General features: G+C 39.8%; 1 pseudogene; it reads left to right on the top strand.

The window, feature by feature from the left end:
- The first annotated feature begins 19,562 nt into the window (after positions 1-19,562).
- On the top strand, positions 19,563-20,814 carry LOC148125036 (uncharacterized; annotated as a pseudogene).
- Positions 20,815-21,854: the final 1,040 nt, after the last annotated feature.

Genomic DNA, 21,854 nt, shown 5'->3' with positions numbered 1-21,854 from the left:
AATTATCAGATTAATGGGGAACTAATGGAGATGTGTCCAGTTTTACTGCAAAAGTCTGCAAACAGCAAGTAAGTAACATGACTGAACAGAACAAGAAGCTAAATAAAATAATTCTCCAATTTAATCCTCTCTAATATACTTGACAGATTTAACTAGAAACAAGTAAATAATTTTAACGTTCACTCCTCCCCCTCTCCACACACACTCCCACTAGGGTGCCTCCTCTCCACTAAAACATTCCCACTAGGGTGCCTCCTTATTGTGTCTTAATATTACAGAAACAGACTGAGAGGTTACCCAAGTGAAAAATATACTTAATTATAAGATTAATGCTTGATTATCTTTTTCTCTCTTGATGTCAATTAAAAGGGTTGGGGGAAAAGTGGTAATTGTTTCATACCACAACATGAAGATCTAGTAGTTTAGTTGACTTCCTCATATGGGAAAAATAAGTATGAATAAACCATGCAAGGATAGAATAAGTCTGGTTGAATTCTTGGTGATTATGTGATGGGAAGTATGCTAGTATACTACATAGTGGAAATCCTGGCTTGATCATGGTTTTCCATCCAGTGGAAGAGTTTTACATCTAGAGGTTGGTGTCATGATTCCAAGTAATGAACCCAATCAAGCTTAGTGGCTTAAATCAGGCTCTGTTGTGGTTAGCCGGCAGCCGGTGCAGATGGGCGAGGAGAGCGATGACTCTGATGAGGGCCCAGGATCATCAGGGAGTAGACTGCTGCCTTCAGGGATTGTGGGGGCTGGCAGCAGTGATGAGGAGGTTCCCGAGGAGCCTGTGCCAAGTGCACATGAGCGCAGGATGATTCATAGAAGAGAACAGCTGGAGCAGCACAGGTGACTCGGGAGTAAGGATGCAATGCAATGGCCCCTCCCTCCAGAGGGAGGGAGGGGCCTGGTTTCAAAAGGTTTTTGCTTTTGCATTGTGTGTGGAGACTCTGGCTTATCTGAAGAATTCTGTCAAGGCTTTTCGGGTTGGACTAATTGTCTGCAAGCCATCTTTTATCTACAAAGAAGTTATTTGTAGATTAAAGCTGAGAAGGTTTGAGTTGCTGTGTTTGAGATTTTCTTGCTGGTAACAGGGTTGGGTCAGAACAGGCTCAAAAGATCTTTTATTGAGTACATCATATTGGCATGTAGAAAGGTGAAGCTAGTAATTCCCACTTTAAAAGTAGTTAAAATAATAGAAATTCAGGTGTCCTAGGTCATGTTAACCAATCAGTCTGGTAGCAGCTTCCCCCTTGGTCTCAGCAGATGTTTGTTGCCATGATCTTGGTTCTCACACTGAGTCTGGTTGATGTTTTATCTAGTGGATTAAGGCACCACATTCCAATAACTTATGACACACACACCCTTCCCCAAGAGTGGCAACTGAGAAACAAAATGAAAGTAAGCATGGCTTCTGCCGAAGTTGTTTTGAAAGTTGACAGTTGGAATGTGTGAAGATTGCTCCCCAGAGTCACATACAGTATGTGATCAACAGCACACTGACAATAAGGCTCATGCCTATTGATTAAAATAGACTCCACCCAGATTCCTGATGGGTGCAATATTTTTATATTTTATATCCAGTAGTACTCAGCTTTGTGATATGCAAGCCAGAATGAATTTTGTCCAACATTTGTTCTTCTTTAGATGCAGGTGAAATTGGTATTCATTTCAGAAGCTTTACAAGGCAGTTTGGAGGTCTCTTCTATATTTTTCTGTTTAAAAGCCTGATATGTTTATAATAGTTGCAGTCTATGAAGAAAGTCATATGCTTATTCTTGGGAGCGTAAGAAAAAGGAACCATATACTTCATAAAGTCAACAGTGATATAGATATGCCAAGTAGTAGAAGCAGAATCATAAGAATTGTGGGGTAGGACCTTCTTAGAACCCCAAAGTTCTTTCCCTCAGGTTACATGTCCATTACATGGTCCAAACAGGTCACAGCCACTATCCTGACTGGCTTTGGTCCACACCTCTCCAACACCTGGTAGAGCATCCTTGGCTCTCATGGGAAAGAATATTGTTTTGGCTATACATCCCCAGCAATTTCTATCTCCCAGCTTAGGTTCTCACAGCTCCAACTGGCCTTGCTGTGGCAGCCCTGAAGATGCTCTCAAAATGTCTCCAGCTTAAAAAATGGCTTCAAGGCTGACAGGTGATGTCCCTCTCACTCATCTCTTTCTTGGTGCAATCTGTTGAATTTCTATAGAGTATTTATTTATTTAACAACAACAACAACAATAATTAATCATTATGCCAAGGACAATTCACACATTCAGAAAACTAAAGAGGGTCTCATAAGCTTCTGGTTCTTCGGTGAAAATACCCATGTATTTGAAGAACACATGAACTATGTGTTTGTTTATTTCATCAATCAGACAGGGTAGATAAAGCAAGGTCCATAATAATAGAAAAGTTTTGTATAATAATTTATGGTGATCTCTTTTGTACGGTTTTGGGTTCAAACATGTGGAGCACTAATTTTTGTGTTGCAGTACACAAAGTTTGGTTGGGATTTTATTATTCTAGTTGGATTTTAAATGTATTGCCTTGTTTTTCTAGCTTTAATTGACTTTTGTATACCACTAAAAACTGCATTGGGTGGCCATATAAATGTTATAAACTCTTAATCAATTTTATAAAATTGTTATAGATCTTATAAAATATATTCATATTCTCAGCTCTAGAAACTGGACTGAGTAACACTGCTGCATTCACAATTGTTAATGGGAGGTAGGTAATATATTTCTTTAGAATTTAATGGCTGACATCACTGAAGTGCTTTTGATATGTTAATATGCAGTGATGACATGTCATTTGAACTTTCCTGAACTTCTAATGTTTTTGATCAAGCAGCAGAAAGAAAAACATTTAACAATTAACAACAGATATGTAGAACCACTAATACCCCAAGTCTATATTTCACAATATTCCTGCTAAAGTTTAGCAGCAAAAATAATCCACCAGACTGATTGCTGAGTATCAATGTATCAATGAATGATCTGGAACCGCAGGGGATTAATTCTAGGGGTCTTACTGAATTTGGCACACAAATGCCTGTTGAATGAAAATCAGTTGGGCTGTTTGGCTTTTGCTTTCTTCTTTCTCTCCCCTCCCTTGAAAAATAACAAGCTGTACCTTTTCACCCTGTATCAGAACATTTATTTTCAGGTGAATAAATAAATAGGCATACAATGTATCTCCTGCTTACTCATGCATAAAATTTCATTTGCAGAGTTGTTGCCTATTCCAGTTTTTATACCATGACAAGGAAATTCTTGTTTGCTGAAGTCTTGTTTGTTATTATGCCCTGATTTCACATGGAGAATATTTATATATTGCTATAGAACAGTGGTGGCTAACCTTTTTGGGCTCCTGTGCCAAAGATTGCATGTGCACCCAGAAGGCAATGTGTGCAGCTCCCCCATGTCCCCTGTGCATGCACATGTGATTCCCCCTGCTAGCCCCTTAACTGCACTACACACGTGCATGCCTCCCAGCTGATTGTTGGCCCGTTGAGGTCTTTTCTGGCCTCCCAGAGGCTCGAGGGAAGCCTCTGCAGCGTTTGGAGGCCCAAAAATCGGCCCATTTCATCCCTTCTGGTATTTCTGGAAATATCAGAAATGACAAAATGGGCCTATTTTTCAGCCTCCAAAGGCTGCAGAGGCTTCCCTTGAGCCTCTGGGAGGCCGAAAAAGGCCTCAATGGGCCAAAAATCAGTTAGGAGGCATGCACCTGTGCAATGCAGGTAAGTTTGGCTGGGGCTCACACGCCTGCATGGGGCATGTGTGTGGCACCTGTGGCATGAGTGCCATAGGTTCACCATCACAGTCATAGAACTTATATTATTTAAGATTATCGAATTTCAAAGGAAAAAAAAAGAAATAAATTGGGTGAGCAAGATTAATATCAGCTTTTTATTTCCCATTAGTATTGAGGCTGATTGCTAGAGTCAGGAAGGGTGGAAGGGAGGGAGGGAGGGAGGGAGGGAGGAAGGAAGGAAGGAAGGAAGGAAGGAAGGAAGGGCTTTTTAGCTCATTTTGCAATACAATGTTATGTTTTTATTGCATTTTTAACAAGCTAGAATGCAAAGTAATCACCATAAAAAGAAGCCCCAAGCTAATCTGGTCAATTAAAATAAAGTCTGTACAAAGTTGAGCTTAATATTTGGATGAGAAACCATTAGGAAACCCTGCAGGTATGGCTGAACTGGAAAACTGGAAGAAGTCTGCAATAAAAAATGGAGCTGTCAGGGTTCCAAGTAACAAATCCCTAGCAAGCAAAACTCTGAGGCAGGTAGATTCCTCAAAGAGTGCTTTTATTGGAAATATCATATTGGCACATATTTGGTGAAAACTGACTCTGAAAATTCCTTCTGTTTCCAATTAATTAAAAGTAAAAGATTTTCTACTTTCTCAAAACAATCTGTCACATGGTCCAATCATGGTGTGGTCTGGCAACCGGGTAGTATCACTCTGCCTTCCTTCTACCAGGTGTAAGAATGTCCTTGGTTCCCAAGAGAAAGTATTTTGTTTTGGCTACAAGATCCCCTCTATCTCAAATCCCTCCTCCCTAGCCCTCAGCTCCAGTGTGACAAAACTGAAGCTGTCAAAATGGCTTCGGTCAGGCCAGCTTGTTTCTTAACAGTTCTATTGACAATTATGGGAATTAAGCTCAACAAGCACATGTACATTAAGATGACAAACAGATATGCTTAACTTCTCCTATACGTTACAGATATTTAATTATCCAATCCAAAAACTAAAAAAGGTGGTTGTATGGATTAGAATAATGGAAAAATAGAACTAAAATTAAATGTAAAGAAAACAAAACTAAAAAAGAACAAGTACAACAGTCACCCTTAGAATTGACAGTGAAGATATCAAAGTGGTAGATAATTTCTTTCTTTTAGGATCAGCCACAAACAATAAAGGAAAAAACTGTCAAGAAATATGCCATTGACTTGATAGAGTAGCTGTGAAGACCTTGGAAAATATTTTAAAAGCTTTAAAAAAATCTAATGCTAGGAAAGTTGGAAGGAAAGAGAAGATGACCAGCAGTAAGCTGGATGCACTCAATTACAGTAGAAATAAGCACTCCACTGGGAATGATGAAAGAATAGGCTAAGCCGAGGGACAGATCACCATGGAGAAAATCTGTCTTTTGTAGTTGCTAGGATTTGAAAATGATTTTATGACATATAATCAACCAATCCTATAAAGTGGTGATTGCTTCAGTCTGTTCTCCAGTGTCATATTGCTGATATTATCTATACTTTTCAGAAGACAATTTTTAAAATTAATATGCAGTTTTCCTGAAAAGGCTGATGCTTGCACCAAAATTATTTCAAAGGACACTTTTGAAGACAAAAGTGATTTGGGGGAATAGGTCTGGGCAAATTAACCATTGCAATTACAGCAAGTCAACAATTAAAGGGAAACGGCTCTGCTTAGTGATGCCTTATCACTTAAACTTTTTGTGAAAGCTGGAAGTAGAGACTCAGCACTTCTGCGGTATGATAATTAATTCAAGTGTCTGAACTTCAAAAGCCATGTTAAGTGGCAATGTTTGGGATCATTAGTTTTAACAATGCTCTGTTTCATTTACCATAATTAGTGTACTTATTATTATTTAGGATACTTCACCTACAAATAATTCCCTTGGCTCTCAATAGGCAGAGAACAGAAATAAATGGTTTTCCCTTCCCATTTTGCTCAAGCAAGTATTTATAACAATGATGTGTGATCAATCTAAATGTGAAGGCTGGGATCAAGCTTGAAAGCTGAACAATCATTAATTTACGTATACATATATGATTCTCAACTTCTCTTGTTCTTTGTGAGTGAACAGCTAGTGCCAGGCAAAAACATCCAGAAGAGAGATTTAAGGAGAATTTTTTTCTGCCCCATCACTTCGACAACTGGAGGCACAAATATTTATTATTCTGAGATTTTGTTATCGCGGCATTATTTTAGTGCTATAATGAATTGAAGAATGTTAATACCACTTTGAGTTCTACTGTGGATGTTTCTTCTGTTGCTTTCAAATAAATGAACAGATTGTACTTTTCTGGAGCATGTACTTGCTCTGAAAGCAACAAGAAGAATGATTCAGATTCATATATTAATTTCTTGCAGGAGAATGGAAAGGAGAATCTTCATTCTATCCTCTCCAGAACTTTACATTTAAAAAAATATATTTACATTTAAAAAAATATATTTTTATGAGACTTTACATTTAAAAAAATATATTTTTATGAGAACTGATTAACTACAGCATAGTAACATTAAAAAACAGAACTTTCACTGGGAAATGAAGTAAATGGAGTGTTTTTGCAGTAAACTGTACATGAATTAGTGTGGATTTGTATCAATATGTACCTTCCTATCTGTTATGTCTCAGGTTTGTTTGTTTTTTAAAGGAAGCAATATGTAATTGAAGTACTTCGCAATCCTTTTTTCAATTTAATCTAATAGAGCTAAACAATTTTGTGTTAGAAGATATATACAGAAGCAGTTGCACTTTAGGTATCTCTTTTATAGGAAGCTTCTAAAAATTAGGTGAGTTTAATAAAGATTGAGAAACTAAGAACTGAACACATTTTAGAGGGGATTTTAGTGGTTCATTCTGTAAGAACCATTATGCACAAAAACTAGAAGCAAGAGCAATTAGCATTTTTCATGAAATTACAGAATATATGATATTCCAGTGAATTGATAGGCTATCACATTTGTTGATAAATGCACTAATAATTTAATTAGAGATAACATCCACTAAATTTACTGAAACTTAATTCCAAGCATCTTTAATTCAATACCCCATTCAAGGGAAATTAAAAATAAGCAGGAATGAACCAGTTTCCTCATATTAACCACCTTCCTGGATTTTCATGAAACTTGATTGTTTTCTCATGGAAATATAGGCTGCAGGTAGGATTTGAGAGGTGATGCTATTGATAATTAGAACTGTAAGCAAGAATAACATCAAACCTTGGAAGGAAGATAGTTTAAGATTCTTGTGTGTTATTTAATATAATCAATTGATTGGTTGCTTGATTATGTGCCAAACATTTTTTCAACTCATAGTGATCATGTAGTTTCATTAAGATAATATATTCCTAGTGTTTCCTTTCAAGTCTGCCATTAGTGTACTCAATGCCACGGTAACTGAGTCCCTCACTTTGCTGCTGATTATCCTCTTTCCTACCACCTTTCCAAGAATGAAAGCCACCTCCAGACAGCTAGGTCTTCACATATGTCAAAAGTAGGATAATTTGAGGCTGGTCCAGAGGCTGGTCGTATTCAGCAGGTTCTGACCAGTTCTGGATAACTGGTAGTGGAAATTTGGAGTAGTTCAGAAAACCAACAAATACCACCTCTGACTGCCCCTGCCCCCATCTATTCTCTGCCTCCCAAGTCCCAGCTGATCGGCTGGGTCTTCTTTTGTCACCCTGCACAGAAGAACGGAGCTGGAAAGCAGGTTATTGGGGTGGGGTGAGGTGGGATTGGAGGTTTTACAGTATCCTTCCCCTGCCATGCCCACCAAGCCATGCCCACAGAACCAATAGTAAAAAAAATTAATCCCACCACTGGGCTGGTCATTTGTGCCTTGAGTGAGAATCCTGGTTGAGTTGTTCAATGATCCATTGCTTTGTTTTCTTGACTGTCCACAATATTCTCAGAAATCTTCTCCAATACAAAATTGAAAAGCACCAATAGTCTTTCCATCCTGCTTCTGTAAAGTGCAACTTTGGCTTCCATAGAGTGCCACATGGAATACCATGGCTTGCATGGTTCTTATTTTTGTAAGTTTAGATGTCAACTCTGATGCGAACCTGACTGAAGCCATCTTGTGCTGTCTCAGTTTCCATAAAGCCTGAGAGGGGGAAGGTGGGGGAAGTAGATAGCCCGGCTAACTGCCAAAACAAAAAGTGGGAACCAAGGTCATCATAACAGATGGCTGTTGAAGGAGGAGAGGAGTGACCAAGCAGCCTGCCAGCTATATTCATTGGACAATGTGACTGGTGACATTTGGGAAAGGGGACTTTTGCTCTTTTAATTAGGTGAAAACTGTGGGAACTTTTAGAGTTGGTTTTCATTGGCTGTGCTGATATAATATATCCAATAAACATGTTATTTGAGGAATCTACCTGCCTCAGAGTTCTGCTTTCAGTGGATGTATTACTCGAATGCTGACATTGGACAATATGTACCTTTGTAACTGTTCTACCAAGTGCTTTTCTGTGGTATTTTTCTTGACTGCTTCTTCCTTTACTGTTGCTGTTTGAAGATATCTATCACTTTGATATTTTCATTGTCAACTTTGAGGCTGGTTGATCTACCTGTTGTCATTAGTTAGATCTTCTTTATGTTTAATTTTAGACCAATTTTTTTCACTGTGCTCCTTGATTTTTTTGTCTATTAGAATAATAGCAATAGCAATAGCACTTAGACATATGTACCACTTTACAGCCCTCTCTAAGTGATTTACAGAGTCAGCATATTGCCTCCAACAATCTGGATCCTCATTTTACTGACCTTGGAAGGATGGAAGGATGAGTCAACCTTAAGCCAGTCAGGATTGAACTCCTGGAGCAAGCAGTGACTTAGCCTGTAGTACTATGCCACCGTGACTATAATGTTATAATCATAATCCAGATTATTATTGTTTCATTCTCCAATTTTAAAATCATGCCCATCTTTTTCCAATCCAATTTCTTTTTATATCTACCTATATCTATGTCATCTATATCTACATATATCTCTATCATCTCCATCTCAATCAATCATCTATCTGTCTGTCTTTCTCTCTATCTCTATCTTTAGCTATCATTTATTTTTCGAATATATTGTTTACATATAAATATATTGAATACAGTGTAATTGGCCATTGCATTCCAATGCCATAAAACAGAAGTAAAAACAAAATAACATATATGCAAATTTATATATACAAATTTTTGTACAAAAATTGCTGACCATCATATGCCAATTCCTCTATCATTCTAATACTTACATTCCTCTATCAACAATACAAACAGTGTTTCTTTCTTTTGTCTTCCAACTTCTACCTTGAGTTTTTAACCATTGATAAAACCTATTCCATGCTAAATAGTATTATGCATCTCCTTTATCTTTTATTTTTAGTGTTAGTCTGTCCATTTCTGCACAGTCTAGTATCTTCTTTATCATCTCATACTCTGACAGGGTGTTTTCGTTCTTCCGCTGCTGTGCGTATACAATTCTTGCTGCAGTCAAAACATATAATATTAAATATACTGTCCCTTTGTCATAATCCTCTGATGTGATACCTGGTAAAAACAATTCTGGTTTGAAATCTATATGTTGTTTAGTCATTATTTTCTAGCCACACTTGGAAAATGGACTGTCAAAAATCCTTTGAAACTTTAAAGTGCCTTTCTGCAGTGGAGCTTATCCTCCAACATCCAAATCCAAACAAACCTTTCGTAGTCCAGGCCAATGCCAGTGACGTGACTGTAGCAGTTGTGCTACTTCAAAAGAACTCTCAAAACAAACTGATGCCTTGTGCTTATGTGTCAAAAAAGTTGACTGACATAGAACATAGGTGGGCAATTTGAGAGTCTTGGGCTTTTGTTGTATGATGGGCACTACTATCTTGGAAGTATTTCCTGGAGGATGTTACAGAGCCTTTTGAGGTATGGACTGATCACAAAAACCTCAAGGCTCTGAAGAGTCCTCAAAAGCTTTTCCCCAAACAAGTTTGATGGGGTCAATACTTTAAATGCTTTAACTTCAACTTAAAGTACATTCCAGGGGGAAAAAACTATTGACTGATGCCTTGTCCAGAAAACCCCAATTTGACAGCTGATGAGAAGAAATAGTGACTGCCATGATCTCTGAAGCCTAGCTGGCAGCCCAAGCAACCACTGGAGAGCAAGCCAATCACCCTTCCAACCAGTCTGATGATAAGTTGACAGTAGATTTTAAAGCTGCATTGTCAAACGATGCATGGTTTAAAGAAAACCAAGTGGATTTGACTTTGTGGGATGGGTTGGCTTGGAAAGGAAGTAAATTATATGTACCCTCCAGCATCAGACTAATGGTGTTAAAACAGAGTCATGACTCTTGGCTAGGTGGTCATTTTGGATTTCTAAAAACACTCCATTGGGTGAAGAGACAGTTTTGGTGGTCAAAGATAAAAACCAATGTTGAGGACTATGTAAGAAGCTGCTCGGTTTGTGCTACCATGAAAAACAGACCAAGCCTGGGACAACCTGTAGCCAAACCAACAAAACCCTGGGAAATCGCAGTGGACTTTATTGTTGAACTCCCAAACAGTGATGGAAATACAGTGATTTGGACTGTCATTGATTTATTCTCTAAGCAAGCCCATTTCACCACTTGCAATAGACTGCCTTTGGTGAAAAAGCTGGCCAAACATTCATGAAACATATTTACTGACTTCATGGAGTTCCGTGGTGAATAATTTCAGACTGCAGAGTCCAATTCACTGCTAGGTTCTGAAGGGAGTTCCTAAAGTCCATTGGATCATCCCAGGGATTAGCTCTACTTTCCATCTGGCTACCAATGGATCTTCATGCGAACACCATGGTGGAACAATACATTAGATGTTATGTAAATTATCAAGAGGAAAATTGGATGGACTTGTTACCATTCATGGAAGTGGCATATAATAACACTGTACACGGTAGTGCTGGGTTGACACCTTTTCAAATACCTACTGGCATGAAGTTTGTTCCTATGCCTGAGTTACCTAGAGAAACATCCACCTCCATGTCCCTAATGGAATGGATGGACATGTTAAAGAAAGGGTGGGACAATACAAAGAAAGCCTTAGAAGAAGTGGCTGAGGAATATAAAAAACAAGCAAACACTGATCTCTCCAACCACCTTTTCGAGTGGGAGACAAAGTATATTTATCAACTAAATACTTAAAATTGAAATTACCTAGTAAGAAACTTGAACCAAAATGTATTGGGCCTTTTCCTATAGTGAAAGTAATTAACCTTGTTACTGTTCAGCTTAACCTCCCTCAAATACTAGGGAAAATGCATCCAGTATTCCACAACAGTCTATTAAAGCCAGCTAGAGGTTCTACTTTAGGACCTATACCTGCTGCTCCTGTGGTAGTACAGGGTGAAACACATTATGAAGTAAAAAAGATTCTTGATTCTTGATTGCAGAGGGGTTGCTTACAATATTTGGTTCACTGGAAGGGGTACCCATTGTCAGAAGCGACTTGGGTAAAAAGTTGGGATGTCAAAGCTGATAAGACTAGTTAACCAATTTCATGATAACTTTCCTGACAAACCAAAAGATCCTCCTGGAGGAGGGAGAGGGGGTTAAAGTGGTTTGATTGGACAATACATTAACCCCTTATTGTGTTTTGTCTATTTTATTTTCCTATTTTATTTTTATTTTTATTTTCCATGATTTTTTTCTTCGGGGATGGCTGTCAGCTTTGGAAGCCATATTAGTACCAGAAGCTTCCATGCTGCCACATTCCTGTGCCTGGGAAAGTAGGAGGGGAGAATGATAGAGTGTTGGTAGTTAGACATAATAGCATTCTTCTCTTTGGTCAAGGTCATGTTATTCCTGCACCTGGAGGAGGAATGGTTGAAGGGATGTCTTTAACTGGGGTGGATGGTGATTGGACTATGTGATGGACCGATGGGTTTAGGGGTTGGTTTTGGACTTTTGAATTACTAAGGGAAAACCTGGAACTCTCAGATTCGAGTTTTCCCAGAGGTGCTAGTATACTACTCTGAATAAAAGGAAACTTTGAGAAGATGCATGTCTCAGAGTTTTTAATTTGAGTTTTCTGGAACACTGATAGCAGATACATCCACCGCTCTTATTTCACCCCTTGGTTTTCTAATTCTAACCTAGTTTTCAGTTCACCATTCTCATTTAATATATTTTTATAAGAAACATTTTTCCCATATTTATAGCATTTGGGTGTATCAATGCTTCTGGAGTGGAGAGCCAGACTGGTATTTTCATGTATTTTTGTTGCTAAATTTTATCCCACACTGATAACAATATGTTCCTTACAAAATGTCTTTGGAAATATCAGTGTACCATATTTCTCCCATACCAAAGAAATGCATGCCACCTTAGTTGAAAGTTATGACCCTCCAATACCAATAGTCTTCTATGCTTCAAAGTTATCCACTCTTTCATCCACGTAAGTATAACTGCTTGGTGGTATAATTTCCAGTCTGGTAGTCCAAAGCCTCTGTTCCCTTTTGACTCTTGCAGTAGTTTCACTTTTATTCTCGGTTTTTTCCCTTGCCAAATAAATTTTGTCACTATTTTATTCAATTCATCAAAATATCTTTTCTCTACTTTTATTGGTATTGTTTGGCATAAGAAAAGCATCTTTGGCAATATGTTCATCTTTATTGTGGCTATTCTACCCATCATAGAAAGTTGCAGGTTTTCTCATCTCTCTGAATCCAATTTAATATGATGCATTAATTTTGTATAGTTCTCCTCTTTAATTGTTGTATATCTTACTGACAAGTAGATTCCTAAATATTTCACCTTTTTCACTATCTGGATATCCATTTCCCCACATCCCTCTGTTTGTTTGTGAGGTTTTTAGCTATCATTTTGGTTTTTTCCCTTATTTATCTTTAATCCCATAATTTCTCCATGCTCCTCTAATTTATCTATGAGTCTTGGGCCTGATTCTAATGTCCCCTCTAAAATGAAAACTAGATTGTCAGCAAATGCTTGCAGTGTATATTTTTCTCTTTCAATTTCCATTCTTTTGATTTGCTCGCCTTGCCTGATGTTTTTAGTTAGTACTTTCAGTGTTAAGATAAATAACAGTGGAAATGCCTTGTACCTTTTCTTATTGAAAAATTTTCAGTTACCTCACCATTCATGATCACTTTAGCTTTCTGATTTGTATATATTGCCGTGAACATATTTAAAAATTTATCTCCAAAGTCCATATATCTTAGTTGATGCAACATGAATTGCCAGTTCACATTATCGAATGCCTTTTGAGCATCTAGGAACAACAATGCCTATTGCTTTTCATTATGTGCTTTGTAGTATTCCAATGTATCTAATATTACTCATATTATTTCTTATCTGCCTTTTAGGTAGAAAATCATTTTGATAAGGGTGTATGAATTCCTTCAAGAATCTCTTCAATCTCTTCAATTACTCCAACAAGGGAAAATTATTACCTATGAGGTCATTTTAAATGATAGAGGAGAATTATGATCGAGACAAGATTTGAAGAACCAAGGAATGGTATAGAATGGTGAGCTTATTTACAACTCCAATCGAGACATGGTAAAGATATGAAAGAGTGGGGAATAAGCAGGCGCAAAACAAAATTAAATGAAGTACTATTGCGAACTGATGAGAAATTGATAAAAAATTTTTTTATAAAGTTCTATTGGAATGTAAATTGAAGGAAGAAAAAGTAAAAGAAACAATGGTAGCATGGATGAAGAATTTTGGATATAGTATAAATTTAGATGATTGGCAAATCTTATGGGAACAAAACAAACAAATGACTTTGGCCACACAGTTTAAAGAAAATTTATATAAATTGTTTTATAGATGGCATATGCTGCCATCAAAATTTGCAAAACTGTATCCAAAGCTTTCTCCTGCATGTTGGAAGGGCAATAAGGAAAATGGAATGTATTATCATTTATGGTAGAATTGTAAAGAAGCCCAAAAGTTTTAGTAGAACATTCAGAAATGGTTAGAAGAAATGTGTAAGATTAAAATAGAATACAGACCTGAAGTTTTCTTGTTAGGAATTAACATAGGAAAATACAACAAAGATATTATATACCTAATAATTCATGTAATTACTGCTGCATGATTGGCCTATTCACAACAGTGGAAATGTAAAGAAACTCCAAGTGAAATAGAAATAATTAGGAAAATTTGGATGTGCACAGAAATGGACAAATTGACAAAAGAATAAAAAATAAGGATAAATTGGATTATTACAAAGTAATAATAAGTTTTATTGTTGGTTGGAAAAGAGGAAAGATCAAGATAATAAGAAATGATGATATGTATTATATTATATACTATGTATGCAGAATGTAAATATGTACTGTTTTTATATATGACTTAGCAATGTAAGACAACTGTGGGTTAGGAGGATTACACCATGTTCATTGTTTTTAATGTTCTTTTCTTTTTTGTGTTTGTCTAATAAAAGCTTATTAAAAAATAAAGTTCAACTTATCCCATTGTAAAAAAAAGATAATAATCTCTTCAATCTTTCTGCTACTATTGAGGTGAATATTTTATAGTCGGTATTCAGTAGAGATATTGGTCTATATTTTTTTATTTGCTTTAAATCTGAATCTTCTTTTGGTATCAAGGTGATGTTAGCTTCCAGCCATGATGCTAGTATCTTCACTTCAGATAAATCTGCATTGTATACCTCTAATAATGATTGGTCAGGATATCTTGTAGCTCTTTGTATATTTCTGCCAGTAGCCCACTTGGGCCTAGTGTCTTGTTGTTTTTTGTTTTTTGATTGCCTCTGCTAGTTCTGCTGTACTTATTTTCTCATTCAGCATAGATTTTATTGTTTCTGGTCCTTTAGGTAAATTAGCTTTTCCTAGATATAGGAGAATATCTTCAGAATATTCCTCATTATCATATAGTTTCCTGTAAAAGTCCTGGATAATATTCTTTTTTCCTCAATTTGATAACATAGAGTTCCATCTTTATTTTGCAATTTACTTATCTGTTTTTTCTGTTTCTCCTTTTTAATTAATAAGCTAGTCATCTTCCTGGTTTATTTGCATTCTCAAAAAAGTTTTGTTTTGTTCTTTGCGCCAGTTCTTCTTTTTCAAGGATATTCAATTTATGATTAGTTAAGTCCATTTGCTGTTTTAGGTTTATTTTTTGTGGTTCCTTTTGTAACTCTGCTTCAAGTCTTTTATATTCTTCTTCTAGGGTTCTTTGTTATTGCTTCTTCCTTTTGTTTTTCTTCCTGTAAATGTTATGGCAATTCCTCTCGTATATGCTTTCATTGTATCCCATAGGTTTTGTAATGTCCTCTTTCCTGTTTTCTTTAAAAAAAAGAATCCCATTTGTTTTTCTGCTTAAATTCTATATCCTTTAGTATCGATCAGTTCAGAGTCCATCTTATACTTTTCTTTCGTTCTTTCCAGTTAATTCTCATTGAATTGTGGTCTGCCCATAGATTTGTATCTATTACTGCCTCATATGCATTTGTATTTAATTCCATCGACATCCATATCATGTGTATTCTAGACCAGGATCTGTGTCTGTTAGAGTAGAATGTGTATTGGTTTCCCCCAAAGGTTTCTCTCTCTCCATACATCTTGTATATTTAACTTTTCTGACATTTTAAATAAGGTTCTAGGTAGAATCCTTTTTACTCCTTTTCTTATTCTATTGCTTTTAAAGTCCTAAAATCTGCTAGGAGACAGATATTGTCACACTCCATCTCACGTATAGTATTATGTAGTTTTTTTATAGAATTGTTCTTGTCCACTATTAGGTGTATAGATTGCAACTAGGAGTATTCATTTTTTATTTAATATTGCTTCCACAATTAAAATCCTTCCCTCTTCATCTTTATATATTTGATTTGCCTGAATTGTTTCTTTGATATATAACACCACTTCTCTCTTCTTTTGTTGGGATAACGACACAAATAGTTTCCCCAATTTGGGGTACTCCAGTAGTTCTTTGTGTTTTTATTTTATATGGATTTTTTGTAGTGATATTATGTCAAGACTTAATCTTTGTAATTTGTTGATGGTCTTTTCATGGGTGAGTTCAATCCTTTGATATTTAGTGATAATATCTTAAGTTCTTTTTACATTGTTCTATTTATATCTAGGTCTTATACTCCTGGTTGCTCTTATTTCTCTTGGTTCTTTAGGTCTTGTTCCATTGTTCTCTATTCAGTCCTTTTTCTCTTTCCTTTTGCTGCAGTTCCTTTTCTTCTATGGCAAGCATTCCTTGATCTCTATTTTCTAATGCTTCCCTCTCCTCCAGTTCCTCTTTGGTATCAAAATACTAGTTGTAGAACTCTGTTGCTTTATCCAATGAGTCCAATCTATATCTCTTTTCACGCCATGTGACCAGTATTCCTTCCAGAGTCAGCCATCTGAAGTTAACACTATACCTGATCAACAACATAATCAAAAATTGGTACAGCTTCCTCAGTTCTCTAACTCTTCTTGGGACTTGTTTCAGAACTTTATAGTGTATTGGCTCATCTCTTGCCTTATTAAGAACTTTGTCTCTCATCAATTTCTTTATAAATCTTACAGGTACCTTCTTTGATAATTTGTGTGGATTTTATATGTTTCATCAATTTCTATCAGCAACTCTTCTTTCTCTGTCCCTGATGCCTTTGTCAGTAACTCTGCCATAATATCTGGTAAGTCTTCCCCATTCTCCTCTTCCATATTCTGGAATCTTAAATAATGTGCTGCTTTTTCTGTCTCCAGGAATATTACTGTGGTTTCTAACTCTTTATTTGCATGGATCAGCCTATCATTTATTTCATCTACTCTTTTTTCTTCTTTCTCCATCCTCTCTTCTATTTCTTCTATTTTCTGTTCATTTTTGTAATCATTTGCTGGAAATTTTCAAACTTTCCACCCATATTTTGTATCTTGTCTTTTAATTCTCCTGTATCACTTCTCAGTTCTCCTATTTCCCTCTTCATTTCGTCATGGTTTTTTGTCATAATCTTCTACGTCGATTGGAGCATAGCCTGCAATTCCTCAAATATGTTTGATCTCTCCATTTGTATAATATCTTCTATTGACCTTTGATTGGATGGACCTGATGTAGCCGATGATGGTGTGGAGGCAGGTTTTCTCCCAAACCCTATCTTAATTAAGTTTGAAGTGCTTGTCATGGTCAGCAATTTGGTCAGCTTTTTTAGTATCCAACACCTCCAATCACCTTTAACACATATATAACCCTCCAGTACCCCAGATCTCACTTTACCAATAGGTATAAAAAAGAAAAATCCACTTCTGTTCTCCTTTTAGTCCATTCTTTTGTAACCCATAATGCCCTATATAAAATTAGAAGGGAGATGATGATGGTTATTTGTTGTGGCTCTGAGGCTTGATGGGGAAGAGGAGGATTGGGAATGCCTTCCTCCCCAGGACCTTCCTCTTCGGCAATGCCTTCCTCCCTGATTGTGCCTCAGGTGTCGGCAGATAACCGAGAGGGAATGCCTGAGGCTAATCAGGAGAAGGAGGAGGGCATATCAAGTAGACGAATACTGGCTTGATGCTAGACAACGTTGCAGGAAAAGTGTGAGCTGCAACGCAGAAAGCGGGGACGAATCAGAGACTGAGCTGAGTGACTGACACACCCCACAGGGGATAAAAGTGGGTGTGTTTTCTCTGAGAGCTCCATATGGGACAAAGTGTGAGTTTTTCTGTGGAGCTTCGGTTTATTGGGGGCCTTCGTGATTTATGGTTCTGTTATCTTGTCGGACTTGGCAGGCAGTGTGTGTGTGATACTGCCAAGAGCCCTGCCTGCTTCAAGGAATTAACTCTATAGTTGCTGAATCTTCTTGCCTGACTGTATTTTGTCAGAGTTGTGGACTTTCCATCCTCATTGGAAAGGTGAGACATAACATTTTTGTCCCACACACATAAACCATCTTTTGACCAAGATGGATCAACAGCAGCAGCAGCAGCAGCAGCAGCAGCAGCAGCAATTTCACTAGCAGCTGCAGAATGAAAATCAGGCTTTGCAACAACAGCTGACTAATCAACTTGCTCTGCTGCAGGCTCATGCTGCTCTTCCTGCCCCTCCCCATCGGAAATGCTCAGTGGCTGTGCCGGATAAGTCTTCTGGGCAGCCTGAGATGTTCCTGGCTTTCATGGGACAGTGCAATTGTTTATGGCTCTGAGGCCAGAGGATTTCCCAGATGACTGGGCTCAGGTGGGGTTTGTAATAAGCCTCCTTTCGGGCTCGGCTACCAGATGGGCCACTCCTTTATTACTGCAGAACAGCCCGTTGTTAATGGATTATTAGGGGTTTTGGCAACATTTGCGCCAAATGTATGAGGACCCCATATGGGTGCAGATGGCAGCCAGACGTCTGAAGGAACTTCGCCAGGGGAAGCAGCCCCCACAGGAATTCATCTCAGAATTTCTGCCGATCTGTCTGGATTCTAATTGGAACCCCTGCTGTAGAGACATAAACAGCCTTGATGGATGCGTTTCAGGATGGTCATTCAGAGGAGCTACAGGATGAGTTGGTTTGGGTGGAACCAGCCCCGACCCTCAACACTCTGGTGGTGCAATGCTTGCACATCGATGCCTGACTTCAATGGCGCAGGACTCGATGCACCATCCAGGAGCAGCCCTCCACCTCTCTGCCACAGCGCCTTGTGCAACCAGTGCCCCGGGTCACCCAAAGTGTTGTGGCTATGACTGAGGAGCCAATGGAGTTGGGAGTGGTCCGACCTTGCCTGACGGCCCAAGAATGCACACAGAGACATCAAGGAGGTTTGTGTTTATATTGTGGGGGGCCAGGACGTTTTGCTCATTCCTGTCCTATTAAGCAAAGGGAAGCACGCACGCCTGTGCCTGAATCTTGGCCTGGTCAGTCAGGAAACAGGGAAGGGCCGACCTTGGGGAAACCCTAGGTCGGGCGCATACCAAACACCTGCCTGAAGTAGCAGAGGTGGACTCTGGGCCCCCTCAGCATCTGCTTCTGGACACTCGGGTTTTCTTGCCGACCTGGTCGAAAGGGATTCCCGCAATTGTGCTGGTGGACTCGGGGGCCACGACGAACTTTATGGACTGGGCCTTTGTGGCCCATTTTGATGTCCCCCTGGTTCCGGTGGACCCTCCAATGAGGGTCGAGACTATTGACAGGCGGGAACTTCATGCTGGGCCCATTCAATTCACTACCCAGCCATTGCGCCTAGTCATTGGTGACCATGAGGAGGTGATCCGCTTTTATATCACCGCGGATCTCCATCTCCCGTTAGTCCTCGGCATGGCTTGGCTTCGGATTCATGATCCTCAGGTGGCATGGTCACGGAATGCCATTTCCTTTCCAAGTTTACAGTGCATAGACCATTTACGCTACACCTGTGCTGGCCAGGACATCACCACCTCTGCCATCTCCATATCTCCTGAATTGTTGGACTTCTCAGATGTGTTCAGTGAGAAGGAGGTGGACCGGTTACCCTCTCATCAGCCTTATGATTGCCCGGTGGACCTTCTGCCCGATGTCCCACTACCCAAAGGATGTCTGTTTTCCATGTCCGAGCCCGAATTGGCTGCCCTCCATGACTTTTTGGACAAGAATTTGGCCCGAGGATTCATCCAGCCGTCGTTGTCCCCTCTCTCAGCTCCCATTCTTTTTGTTAAGAAGATGGGAGATTTACGCTTGTGTTGCAATTACCGCTGGTTGAACGCCATCACGGTGTGGAATAGTTACCCCTTGCCGCTCATTCCAGAATTGATGGAGCGGTTGGGGGAGGCCATTGTCTTCACTAAGCTCGATCTTCGAGGGGCCTACAACCTGGTGTGGATGCAGGAGGGGGACGAATGGAAGATGGCGTTTGGCACCCAATATGGCCATTTTGAGTACACTGTGATGCTGTTTGGGTTGACCAATGCCCCCGCGGTCTTCCAGCACCTGATGAACGACGTGTTTCAGGACATGTTAGATCAGTTCGTGGTGGTATACCTGAATGATATTTTGATTTATTCCAGGTCCAGGGACAGCCACCTTCAACATGTTCGTCTGGACTTGCAACGTCTTTGGGACCATCAACTCTATGCAAAGCTGGAGAAATGCCTCTTCTTCCAGACTTCCATAGAGTTCCTGGGGCACATCATCTCTCCCAAAGGCATCGCCATGGACCCACATTAAGCGGAGGCCTTGTGTAGTTGGGAACCCCCTCGTTGAGTGAAGGACGTTCAATGTCTCTTGGGGTTTGCTAATTATTACCGAACATTAATCCCGGGTTTTGCAAAACTGACGAGTCCAATAACCCAGCTCCTTCGAAAGAAGGTCCCGTTCCAGTGGGGACCCCTGTAGCAACAGGCTTTTGAGGCCCTCAAGAAGGCCTTCATCACTGAACCTGTCCTGAGGCATCCTGATCTGCATTGTCCTTTCATGGTGGAGACGGATGTGTCCAACGTGGCTATTGGGGCTGTGTTGTTGCAAGCCCCGGTGGATAGCGCACCTCTTTTTCCCTGCGCTTAGTATTCCTGGAAACTCACTCCTTCCAAGCACAATTACACTATCTGGGAAAAAGAGTTGCTGGCTATCAAGGCTGCGTTTGAGACTTGGCGACATCATCTTGAGGGGACCCGGCACAAGGTGGAGGTTCGGACGGACCATCAGAATTTGGAACACTTGTCCACGGTGAGGAAGTTGAACCAGCGGCAGATCTGGTGGTCATTGTTTTTTGCCCGGTTTAACTTTTCTGTGACCTATATTCCCAGTGGTCACAATCGGAAAGCAAATGCTCTGTCCCACAAACCTGAGTACCTTTGCCCCGAGAACCCCCTTCCTCCACGGATGGTGCTGCCAGCAGAATCTTTGGCCGTAGTTCAGGAACCAGTGGATTTGCGGACTCAGGTGTGAGAGGTGCAGAGCCTGGACACTTGGTCGCAGCAGAGGATGGGGGAGATTGGACCTGACTCCCCATGGACTTTGGAGGAGGGCTTACTCTGACATCGGGGCCAGTTGTATGTACCCACGGGGCCGCTTCAAGCCCTTATTATGACTCAGTGTCACGACAACCCTGCTCCCGGCCATTTTGGGTTTTTTAAGACCCTTCATCTTGTCATGTGGACTTTTTGGTGGCCTTGAGTCCAGCATGATGTCCACACCTATGTTGCGTCTTGTGTACCGTGCAAGCAAATGAAAGCCGCAACGGGTGCACCTCCTGGTCTTCAATCTTTGCCAACTCCAGAAAGACCATGTGGAGAAATTTCCATGGACTTCTTAACACATTTCCCCTCTTCGTCTGGATTTACGACTGTACTTGTGGTGCTCAACATGTTAACCAAAATGGCCCACTTTATCCCATGTTGTAAATTACCGTCGGCCTGTACTTCTGTCCGGTTGTTTTTGCAGCATGTGTTTCATCTTCATGGTCTGCCAGACAGGGTAGTTTCAGATTGCGGTGTCCAATTTACCGCTCAATTTTGGAAGAGCCTGATGACAGGTGCAGTTGTGCTTATCGTCGGCACACCAGCCGGAGACTGATGGTGGGACGAAGAAGGTGATTGGCATTCTCGCACAATATTTACGGTGTTTTGTCAACCACTGACAGAACGATTGGGTGACTTATCTCCCTCTGGCGGAGTTTGCCTTCAATAACTCCCAGCACACCTCCACCCAAATGACACCTTTTTACATGAATTTGGCTTCCATCCAAGGTTTTTCCCATTGTCACTCTTGGATTCCCCGGTTCCTGAGATGTGGGAATTCTTGTCAAAACTGCATTCTGTTCAACAATTGATTAGACAGCAATTGTTACGGGCTAAGGAGGACTATAAAAGGTTTGCGGATCGCTCTCGCCGGGCAACATCCCCGCTGGCTGTGGGAGACCAGGTGTGGTTGTCCACAAAACATCTAACGGTTGACCGCCTGATCAAGAAGCTGGACCATCAATTCATCGGTCCCTTCCCTATTGAGGCGGTCATTAATCCAGTAGCTTATCGGCTCACCCTACTGTGCTCCATGCACATTCATCCTGTCTTCCACCATTCTCTTCTGGTTCCTGACGCCCCTTCGTGTGCTCTCCGTTCTCCTGCTGCTGCGGTTCCTCCACCTGTACCCGACGATGATACCACTGCTGATGACA

This window comes from Pseudonaja textilis, chromosome 9 (genome assembly GCF_049901715.1).
Source record: "Pseudonaja textilis isolate UNSWEBS1 chromosome 9, rPseTex1.2, whole genome shotgun sequence".
NCBI classification, from domain to species: domain Eukaryota; kingdom Metazoa; phylum Chordata; class Lepidosauria; order Squamata; family Elapidae; genus Pseudonaja; species Pseudonaja textilis.
The sequence above is the reverse complement of the archived record's forward strand: the minus strand, read 5'-3'. Positions and strand labels throughout refer to the sequence as shown.